At 40.1% G+C, this 12,236-nt stretch overlaps 1 pseudogene across 1 annotated transcript; it reads left to right on the top strand.

The window, feature by feature from the left end:
* The first annotated feature begins 8,036 nt into the window (after positions 1-8,036).
* On the top strand, positions 8,037-8,460 carry LOC307185825 (tumor suppressor candidate 2-like; annotated as a pseudogene). The gene has a single exon. The product of its transcript is annotated as a tumor suppressor candidate 2-like (transcript).
* The last annotated feature ends 3,776 nt before the right edge of the window (positions 8,461-12,236 follow it).

Below are 12,236 nucleotides of genomic sequence, written 5' to 3'. Positions count from 1 at the left end.
CCACCCTCCGTATCTGATCAAATTCCTCATTTCTCACCATCCTCCAGGTGATATCTAATCACCCTAGCCTGTCCTCAGCAAGAATCCTGTCAAGTCAGTTTAACCAGAATCCTTCCTTACTCCTGATGTTTCTTCTTAGTAATTTTCCATACACTGACCCCCACCTTGCTCCTTGGCTATAAAGCCCCTCTTGTCCCTGTAGTTTTCTTCAAATCATTCCTGGCACCACTTTTGTTAGTTTGGGTTCTCCAAAAAGAAAATGCCAAGATGGGATTAGATGTACAAAAGATTTATTGGGGGAAAATCCTGTGAAGGAGAAGGAGCTTGTGGAGGTAGGAAAAGCCTTCAAATCATGATGCACATCTGCCCTGTGAGAGAGAGAATGGAGAAGGATTGTATAGGCAGGGTCTCAGATGTGGCACAGTTCTAAGTCTCCACCAGGCAGAACTCAGGGGAGTCCTCTGGCCAAAGTCACCTATTCAAGGACTCCTGTAACTATAAGAATGGGTACACATTAGAACAAATCCCCGTGCTACTCAGACTTTGGCTGAGAGAAGGCTTTGGGAAACATGGCCTTTACATGAAGACAAGAGTGAATCCAGAAGGACAGCAGCTGGGGCCATCAGTCAATTATGCTTCCTGCGGAAGGAAACATGAGTGCTGTATTTTTATGACCACAAATGAGTAGTAGCTACAAATGAGGCCACAAAGTAGGTAGGCAAGGGTCAGATGATAAAGTGCCTTGTATTCAAAGTTTATAATTTATCCTGCAGTCCTATAGTATAAGAAAGGGGCTGGGGAAAAGAAAACAGAGTCAAGAGATAACAGTGAAGTGGGATTAACTGGGCATGATGGCAAATTAGACTGGACAAGAAAAGAGCCTTGACTCCCAGGTTTCTGTCTTGGGAGGTGAACTGAAATTCATCACACGCTACTAGGAGGAAAACTGCACCCAGGTTTAAAGCATTGGTATTATTGCTGACCCAATCCAACACTATTAAATACCAACATAAATAATCCATCACCTCTGTGTTCCTTTAACACAATAATAATTGCACACTATTAAAAATAATAACATACTATAGTTAAAAGATAAACTAAGGTAAATTAAACTCTTGAAAAGTTTCTTTGAGCATACAGTGATTCAAATCAGGCAGCACCAAACTGAAAATGATTAGGTGCCCTCCCCAACAGGAGCCAGGAAAAGGCTTTTAGAGAGCAGATTAAGAAACAATGCAAGGAAATTATTTGATTGGCTGTAGCTTAAACCCTGCTGTTATCTGGGAAAGCCTAGTTGGCTCTTTGTGATTGGTTGTTCTCAGGTTTCCATTTCTTGACCTTGAGGCATCTGCAGAAATTGACTCTGGCTTAGGTTTTGGTTTGTTTACATAGGCAGCCCAGGCATTAGAGACACCTTGGTCTAATGGCTTCCTTGTTAATTACTTGAACACTACAACTTTATGAAGCTTAACAGGAGTGTTGTATTAATGGGTGTGTATTAGTGTTGTATTAATATTCTTCACATTAGGAATAGATTGGTTTTTGGAAGAAAACTAAGGTATGTAAAGTATATTTGTACTTAGATAAATTCTGGAAGAAAAGAGCCTCAGTTATTGTTGGTGGAGAGCCTGAAACAAAGTCAGACATCCCCCAACTCACTGCAGCTCTGCAGAGCAGCCTCCCTCCTACCCCTTCAGACCAGGAGTCTCAAAGCAGAAGTAAGGCCCTTGGCAGCTGAAATCTGCTACAGGGGAGCTGATAAGAGGCGTGAAAAGCTCTGGGGCCAAGACCCCCTTAAGATTCTCCTGGCACATGGAGAGAGTTGGAGTCTCCCCAGGGAGTACTTGATGAGGGGACTGAGGGCAGGGGACAGTGAGAGGAGAGCAAATTGGGAATGAAGATGAGAATGGGTCAGAAAAAGGTTTCATCACTCTTCCATGGACCATAGGAGAACAAACATTTAAAGTTAAAACTCCCACCTTCCAATTTTATACTCTAGGGTAAACATTTCAGCTTAAAAAATGAAACAAAATAGAACAAAACTGTCTTACCATATGTTGGTTCACAAGCTCAGGACTTCTCCCAGATGAAATTCGAAACTGGCCCAAAACACATAGGGCAAGGAGAGACAGAAGAATGAGACAGGGCTTCCCTGGTGGCACAGTGGTTGAGAATCTGCCTGCCAATGCAGGGGACACGGGTTCGAGCCCTGGTCTGGGAAGATCACACATAACGCGGAGCAACTGGGCCCGTGAGCCACAACTACTGAGCCTGCGAATCTGGAGCCTGTGCTCCTCAACAAGAGAGGCCGCGATAGTAAGAGGCCCGTGCACCGCGATGAAGAGTGGCCCCCGCTCACCGCAACTAGAGAAAGCCCTCACACAGAAACGAAGACCCAACACAGCAAAAAATAAATTAATTAATAAACTCCTACCCCCAACAACAACAACAAAAAAGAATGAAACAGACCCTTCCGTTGTTGGTTGGCACCCTCAGGAGCTTCCCAGGTGAAATCTGAAACTGGCCCCTGTTCACGGAGGTAGGGGAGAAACCGAAGAAAGCCGCAGCCGTGCCAGGTAGGTGGCGAGCTTAATAAGCTAGGGAATTACATACGAGGCTTATCTTGGGCGGCTGCTAGACCAGTACATCTTCGCACCTGCCCGCCAGAATCTTGAGTTTTTATAGAGGCCTTAACGGGGTTCAGTCACATATTCTGTCCAGAAGATCTTGGCAACACATTGCTCTCTCAAGGCTGCATCCTTGAAAACGGCTCCCACTGTGGGAACGGTAGGCAGAAGTTCATCCCAAGGACGGGGAGGGGGCGAGGAGCCTTCCACTGCCCAGGTCCAGTTCACAGGTCAACCGGCAGTTACGTCCTCCTGCTGACCTCCTCCCACACCATGGAACACAATACAATAGTTAGAAGAGAGGTAGCATTCAAAAAGAGGGCAGCCTGACTCCCTGCTACCTGCTGTCTGGTCATCAACAGCCTTGCCCTTTCGCATTAGTAGGGTCATAGTTTCTGCAGAAGGTATTGAGGAATAGTCTCTGTACTTATACTACTGTGTGACATGAGAGAATGACTATCAATTTTGAATATTAAAGTGCAATGGTTATTGTAGAGGCTCGATTAAAATAACCAATCAAACGAGTTAGTGTTTTCCAAAGTTCATTTGAATTATAATTTTGATTTAATTTAAAAAGTTAATAAACTTTTTTTTATTCAACTGTCACACACTTTGTCTTAAAATATAATAAATAATTTGTGATACTTTTTCTATAGATAAAAGAACATGCTTTTACATTATGATGAGAATAAATTCTAAAAATTTACATTAAAATTACAGATCTAATAAACTAGAAAAATGTTGATGGATTATTTCTAAATTATTAGTCACTTACATTATTTCTAAAAGTACTACTTACATTTTAGCAATTTGTCTGTATTTATGTTACAAATGTAGAAAAATAGCTTATCTTCTTATCCCTTCCTTTTCCTATCCAGCACCTAGCAAATTGTAGACATTTAATAACACTGGAACAAATCAGAGATAATGCTATGTTAAGACTAAATAATAGAATAAGGAAAATAAAATTGACAAAAGGAAATACTAAAGAAAGATGATTTTAGACAAATTGGACTATCCAAAATTGAAAGCCTGCAAACAAATTATTGTTTGTCAATTATAAGTAACTATTCCCTAACAAAATATATTTTATACCTTAATAATGTCTTCTATTAAACAACATTGCTAATTTGTTCTGGTGATTCTCTAAATCTGTTTTTACAGAACTACAGTTGTGAGAGCTGAACCAAGGTATGCTGGTTAACACGGGATAATGGTGCTGATATTTTTATATGTTCTAAATTTGTGGTGCCAATAAAGAATTTATTGAGGAGGCTGAAAGTCTAATACATGATTTATATTGCCTCAGAGGCAGAATTGCTACTGAAATTGAGAAGTGTTAACAGCTATTTTTTCAAATGACTTTTCTATATCTTAATTCGTATTCTAATTTCTTTGTTTGTTTTTTTTTTGTCTTGCTGTTTCCTTGCCAAAAATATAACATGCTATTTCAGTTAAGAGGCTCATATTATTACCACTGTGGGAGATTTCATGCAGATTAGGCAAAACAATGTGGTTGTTTTGTGCATATGGTAATCAAGTTTGAAGGCTTCTCATGACAAGTCTCATTCCTTGAGAATTTTCCCCTCTGTATGTTAGAAAAATCAAAGCACAAATGCCACACTGATATCTTTTCTTTTTAATGCTAAATATGTTTTTAAAGATTTATTATTTATTTATTTATTTATTTTATTTATTTTTGGCTGCATCAGGCCTTAGTTGTGGCACGCCAGATCTTTGTTGAGGCATGCAGGATCTTTCGTTGTGGCACATGGGCTTTTCGTTGAGGCACGGGCTTCTCTCTTATTGTGGTGTGCAGGTTTTCTCTCTCTGGTTGTGGCGCACAGGCTCCAGGGTGCGTGGGCTCTGTAGTTGTGGTGAGCGGGTTCCAGAGCACATGGACTCTGTAGTTTGCAGCACTCAAGCTCTCTAGTTGAGGCACGCGAGCTCAGTAGTTGTGGCGTGCAGGCTTAATTGCCCCACAGCATGTGGGATCTTAGTTCCCTGACCAGGGATCGAACCTGTGTCCGCTGCATTGTAAGGTGGACTCTTTACCACTGGACCACCAGGAAAGTCCTGCTACATGGATATCTGATTTCAATACCAATCACGTCTTCCTCCAAATCTCCTTATCCCTTAATCTCATATTAAGAATTACAAAAGCAAATTAGATTAAAATGTATAAATGGTAAATATGTTAATGTTTTCAATAAATCCATAAAATACAGAGCCTATAATTTTCCATATGGTAATTTATCTTCGTTTCTTTTTTTGAAGTATAGTTGATGTACAATATTATGTTACTTTCAGGTATACAACATAGTGATTCAACATTTAAATACATTGCAAAGTGATCACCATAATGTCTAATAACCATCTGTCATCATACAAAATTATTACAGTATTATTGACTATATTCCTTATGCTATGTATTGCATCCCTGTGACTTATTTATTTTACAACTGTAAGTTTGTACCTCTTAATCCCTTTCACCCAAACCTGCACCCCCCCTCCCCTCTGGCAACCACCAGTTTGCTCTCTGTATCTGTAACTCTGTTTCTGTTTTGTTTTGTTTGTTCATTTGCTTTATTGTTTAGATTCCATATATAAGTGAAACCATATGGTATTTGTCTTTCTCTGTCTGACTTATTTCACTTAGCATAATACCTTCTAGGTCCATCCATGTTGTCCCAAATGGCAAGATTTCATTCTTTTTTACAGTTGAGTAATATTCCATTGTGTGTACATACATATACCATATCTGTTGATGGACACTTAGGTTACTCCCATATCTTGGCTATTGTAAGCAGTGCTGCACTGAATATAAAGGTGAATATATCTTTTCAAACTAGTATTCTTGTTTTCTTTGGGTAACTACGCAGAACTGGAATTGCTAGATCATATGGTAGTTCTATTTTTAAATTTTTGAGGACCCTCCCACAATTTTCCATAGGGGCTGCTCCAATTTACATTCCCACCAACAGTGCATGAGGGTTGCCTTTTCTCCACATTCTCACCAACACTTGTTATTTGTTGTCTCTTTGATGATAGCCATTCTGACAGGTATGCAGCAATATCTCATTGTGGTTTTGAGTTGCATTTCCCTGATGATTAGTGATGCTGAACATCTTTTCATGTGTCTGCAGGGCATTTGAATGTCTTCTTTGGAGAAATATCTATTCAGATTCTTGGCCCATTTTTTAACCAGATTGTTTGGGGTTTTTGATATTGAGTTGTATGAGTTATTCATATAATTTGGATATTAATCCTTTATTATCTATACCATTTGCCAATATCTTCTCGCATTCAGGAGGTTGCCTTTTCATTTTGTTGATGGTTTCCTTCACTGTGCAAAAGCTTTTTAGTTTGATGTAGTCCTATTTGTTTATTTTTGATTTCCATTTGTGGTTCCTCAGTTATGGAGTTCTACTTCTTGTCCCTTGCTCATTTTTCTATCATAGATGTTCAAGGGCTTTTTATAGAAAGTGTTGGAAATAGATAAAACCAAGTGAGCAAAATATTGATATCTGCTGAAGTTGGATGATGGCACAAGAGGGATTTCTTATGCTACTCTCTCGACTTTTAGCTATGTTTAAATATTTCTATGATAAGAAGTTAGCTCTGTCTACTGAAAAGGTCTAAAATCAGTGACCACACCTAGTGTCAGGTTGTGAGCTCTAAATATCATTCACCAATAAAAAAAAAACTAGGGGTCCTTACAGAAATGGCCAGATTCAGGTTCAGTTCAGGAAATTTATAAGATGAGCCTTAGATATCTTGTGCCAAAAATCAAAGAAACCACCAAACTATAATAGGGTTATGTCAAAAGGACATAAGAGCCAGCTTGGCCAAAGATGGAATAATCTGAACATAAAAATAATCATTTCAATTCACTGAAAATAATTGTATAAAAATGTATGAGTCATAATGATATTCCAAAAGAGAACGAGAGAGCAAAAACAAAAATTAACAAGAACTCATCAGAAATCATTAGAGGTAGTTAGAGCACTGACTTTTTATTTTGAAAATGACAATTATAGAGAAAGAAATAAGCTTTTATCTCATCAGTCCTGTGCAATTTATTTAAAATAGACCTAGTTGATGAAGGAAAGTTACTTAGAGAAAAATTGCAGAAAGTATATGTAAAAGAAATGGTAGAATGGGAAAAAAACATTAAGAGAAAAAACTATCAGTTTTTTCTGACAGACCTTAACAATGGGAGGATCAACTTGCCACCACCAAAACCAATGATCCAACTTAAGCATCACTAAAAGTTGGTCAGCCACTTACTATGAGCCTTTAAGTATGATGCAATATGGAGTAAACAGCATAAGTAGTCTTGTCAACAAATTCAGTCTAAATCTAATCAAAGCTTTCAAACGAACTTCTAATTTAAGAAATATAAGAGATAGAGACAAGTTAAACAATACCATAAGGAAGCAATACCACAGGAAATAAGCAGACAAATGCAGAATATTAATCATTCCTCAAGACCTGAGACAAATGACCCAGTTTCTCCAATAAATCAATGGCAAGGGGAAAAATGGAGGTGAGACTGTTCTAGATTAAAATAGAGCAAATAATATAATAAGTGTGATAATAACTGTGAACCTCATGTGCTTCCTGAATCAAATAAATCATCCATGAAAAAAAGACATTTTTTATGCAATTGGAGAAACTTAAATGTGGACTACATATTAAATGATATGAAGAAAATATGTTAATTGAACTTAATATGACGTTAACAGTGTCTTTATGTCAGAAACAAATCCTTATTTTTTGGTGGTACATATTAAAGGATTTATGGATAAAGTTACCTGGTGGCTTACACAAAAAGTAGAACTTTTTGGTAGATTTAATTATTGAAATAGAACCTAGCAAATGCCACAAGCTTAAACTTTGGAGAAATATTGGTATTTTACTATATATCATGTCCTCCTTTACTGTGTAATTTGTTGTAACTTTTTTCATATCTTCAGCAATGTTCACTCTGCATCTCCTGACAATTCTTTATGTAAAAGGAGTGCCTGTTGGTTTGGTGGATTCTTTCAGGCATTTTACTGTAACAGCGTGAACAACTGCTTGTTGCCTTTGCAATTAAATAAGAAATGTTAAAGGAGGCTCTCAATGTTTTTATTAATTTTTAGCAAAGTTTTATAAAGTTCTGGATTGAGTATAACTTCAAACATTGATGAAGAGTTATAGAATTTGTCTTCATGTTCTAGATACTTAGTGTTAAAATGGCTTGCTGATCATTAACCAGTGTATCAAGGGAAAATATACACTTCATGTGATATTCATGAATAATGACAGTGGATGTAAATCTCTATTTTAAATATTATTCTCGATTGTTAAAAAAACTTTTTGGGAGCCTGTGGAAGGTGGCGGAGGCGGCGGCACCTACGAGCATAGGCCCTGTGAGAGCGAAGCTGCCGCGGGGCCCGCCGTGCGCCGGCGGCCCTGACATGGGCACCCACGGCTCCAAAGCTCGGGGCCTGCGGCCCTTCGCCTTGGCGGCGGAGGGCAGCGGCCTGGAGGCTCTGTTGCTGAGCAAGCTTTGGTGTGACCGCAAGGCTGAGTCTTGCCCCCCTTCGTATTCTATCATGGAGTGCTGTGGCTCCATGTTCTAGGAGGAGGATGGGGATCTGGCTCACGAGCTCTATGAGGAGACAGTCATCACCAAGAACGGGCAGAAGCAGGCCAAGCAGAGGCAAGTGCATGAGAACCTGATTCCTCAGGGCATCGTGAAGCTGGATCCACCCCCCACCCCACCCCGCATCCACGTGGATTTCCCTGTGATCCTCTTTGAGGTGTGAGCCTGGGGGGTGGCAGGCATAAACACCCCCTGCCCCAGCAAGAAACCCCCAGGCTCCAGGTGTGGCTTCCATTGAGGAACCTAGGCTGAGGCCATAACATCAATAAACTCCCGTGGCCCGGAACCTTCAGCTGTGAGCAGGGCCGTCCCGCAGTGCTGGTTGGGTGTTGCTTTGTATGTGGACAAGAGGTGACCGGTGGCTGATGGCGGAGTTACCAGTCCCCCTTTCCCAGCTATCTCTCCGAGGAGCATGGCAGGGCATGTGCTGGTCAGGAATGCCTAGCTCCTGTGCCCTTGCCTGGCCTGCATTCTTGCAAGCTTGCCCAGTGCCCAGCCCTGCTGGCGGCTACAGCACTTTACAACCAAGGTCTGCCTTCTTCCAGCCCCAGGGTGTAGGAGCTGTGCACAGGTGGGAACTTCCTTTCCCTCACTTCCTTTACCCTCTCGTTGGAGCATTTCAGCCGTTTGCCACCTTGATTCCCCCTGTGTTGGACAGAAGCTGGGAGCAGACTCGCCAACCTGGGACACAGCAAAAAAAAAAAAAAAAAAACCGAGCAGTTAAAAGGGCACCTAGAAATGCAGGAAGGAAATGCATTTACTAACCCTAAGTTTTCTGCCAAATGGGCAGGGAACTGCTGGAGCTCTCTCCAGGGTAAAAGGTGCCAGTGAGCACCATTGTTTGACTTCCCACCAGGACTGTTCCAGGCCCATGCCAGCACCAGCCATCCTGCCAATGTTGCCTCAGTGTGGCACTCCCCAGGGACTGCCCCAAAACCACACTTCTAGCTCCAATCAATCTGCCAAAGCAGTCTACATAGTCTCTACAAAGCAGTCTCCCACGCAAGGCCACTTTTTCAAGACCAGTAGAAGTAATTTTTTCACCTAATTCATGGAAACTAAATCCAAAGAAAGGGTCATAAGGATGTTTAACAAACTCAGGAGAAGAATGGAGGAACTCAGTGAGAATGTCAACAAAGACTTAGAAAATGTAAGAGAGAACCAACCAGCGTTGAAAAATACTGTGACTTAATTAAAAAATACACTACAGAGAATCAACAGCATTTTAGATCATACAGAAGAATGGACAAGCAATCTGGAAGATAGAATAGTGGAAATCACCCAATCAGAATAGCAAAAAGAAAGAATTTTTGTAAGTGAGGAGAGCTTAAGGGACCTCTGAGATGACATCAAGTATACTAACATTCATATTGTAAGGGTTCCAGTAGGAGAAGAGGAAGAGAAAAAGTCACAGAACTTATATGAAGAAATAATACCTTCCCTCATTTGGAGGAAAAAATAACCAGACATCCAGGTCTAGGAAGTGCAGAGAGTACCAAACAAGATGGACCCAAAGATATCCACACCAAGACATATTATAATTACAATGGCAAAAGTTAAAGATAAAGAGAGACTCTTAGAGGCAGCAAGACAAAAACAACTAATCGTATACAAGGGAAACCCCATAAGACTATCAGCTGATATCTCAGCAGAAACTTTACAGGCCAGAATGGAGTGGCATGATATATTTAATGTGCTGAAAGGAAAAAACTTACAACCTATAATACTCCATCTAGCAAGGTTACCATTCAGAATTGAAGGAGAGATAAAGAGTTTCCCAGATAAGCAAAGACTAAAGGAGTTAATCACCACTAAACGAGCCTTACAAGAAATGTTAGAGTATTTTTTTTTTTTTTTGGCTGCCTTGGGTCTTCATTGCTGCATGCGGGCTTCCTCTAGTTGCAGTGATCAGGGGCTACTCTTTGTGGCAGTGTGCAGGCTTCTCATTGCAGTGGCTTCTCTTGTTGCAGAGCACGGGCTCTAGGTGTGCGGGCTTCAGTAGCTGTGGCACGTGGGCTCAGTAGTTGCGGCTCGTGGGCTCTAGAACGCAGGCTCAGTAGTTGTGGCACACAGGCTTAGTTGCTCTGCGGCATGTGGGATATTCCAAGACCAGGGCTCAAACCCATGTCCCCTGCATTGGCAGGCGGCTTCTTAGAGAGTCTTCTTTAAGCAGAAAAGGAAAGGCCACAACTAGGAATAAAAAAAACATATGAAACAAAAGAATCTCACTGGCAAAGACAAATATAAGGGCAGGCAGTGAATCAATCACTTAGAAAGCTAGTATGAAAGTTAAAAGACGAAAGCAGTACAACAATCAATTATAACTACAATAAGTATTTAAGGTATACACAAAATGAAAATATGTAAAATATGACCACAAAAACATAAAATTGGGTAGAAGGACTGAAAATGTAGTGCTTTTAGAATGTATTTGAAATTACATGACTATCAGCTTAAAATAGATGGCTATATTTGCAGGTTGGTATATATGAACCTCATGATAACCAAAAAACTCCAATGGACACACAAAAAATAAAAAGAATCTAAACAAAACACTAAAGGAACACATCAGAACACAAGAGAAAAAAACAAGAGAAGAAGACAGAAACAGAGAAGTACAAAAAGAATCAGAAAACAATTAACAAAATCAACTATATGCCAATAAAAATTTTAATAAATAAAATTTAAAAAAAAACAAAATGGCAATAGTACATACCTATCAATAATTACTTTAAATGTATCAATAAATGGACTGAATGCTTCAATCAAAAGACATAGGATAGGGCTTTCCTGGTGGCGTAGTGGTTGAGAGTCCGCCTGCCGATGCAGGGGATGCGGTTCGTGCCCCGGTCCGGGAGGATCCTATGTGCGGTGGAGCAGCTGGGCCCATGGGCCATGGCCGCTGGGCCTGCGCGTCCGGAGCCTGTACTCCGCAACGGGAGAGGCCACAGCAGTGAGAGGCCCGTGTACCACACACACAAAAAAAAGACATAGGATAATTGAATGGATTAAAAAAAAAATAAGACCCATCTATACGTCGCATACAAGAGACTCACCTCAGATCTAAAGACACACATAGACTGAAAGTGAAAGGATGGAAAAATATATTCCATGCACATGGAAAAGAAAAGAAAGCTGAGTAGCAACATGCAGATCACACAAAATAGACCTTAAAACAAGGACTGTAACAAAAGACAAAGAAGGACATTACATAATGATAAAGGGGTCAATCCAACAAAAGGATATAACAATTGTAAACATTTATGCACCCAACATAGGAGCACCCAACTGTGCAAAGCAAATAGTAACAGAAATAGGGGACTGCAACACAATAATGGTAGGGGATTTTTTTTCAATATTTAAAACTTCGTATATATTGGTTCCTTTTTTAAAATATTTATTTATGTATTTATTTTGGTTGCGCTGGCTCTTAGTTGCAACATGTGAGCTCTTTGGTTGCAGGAGACAGTCTCCTTAGTTATGGCATCTGAACTCAGTTGCGGCATGCATGTGGAATCTAGTTCCCTGACCAGGGATCAAACCCAGGCCCCCTGCATTGGGAGGCAGAGTCCTATCCACTGCACCACCAGGTAAGTCCCAATAGTAGGGGATTTTAATACCCCATTTACATCAATGGATAGATTACCCAGACAGAAAATCAATATGGAAACACTGGCTTTAAACAACACATTAGAGTTGGATAGATTTAATAGATATATACAGAACTCTCCACCTAAAAACAGCAGAATACACATTCTTCTCAAGTGCACATGGAACATTCTCTAGGACAGATTACATGTTAGACTACAAAACTAGTCTCAATAAATTTAAAAAGACTGAAATCATATCAAGCATCTTTTCCAACCACAATGGTATTAACCAGAAATCAACTACAAGAAGAAAACTGGAAAAAACACAGACACGTGGAGACTAAGCAACATGCTACTAATCAATCA

Source organism: Stenella coeruleoalba, assembly GCF_951394435.1.
Source record: "Stenella coeruleoalba genome assembly, chromosome: 4".
NCBI lineage: Eukaryota > Metazoa > Chordata > Mammalia > Artiodactyla > Delphinidae > Stenella > Stenella coeruleoalba.
The sequence above is the reverse complement of the archived record's forward strand: the minus strand, read 5'-3'. Positions and strand labels throughout refer to the sequence as shown.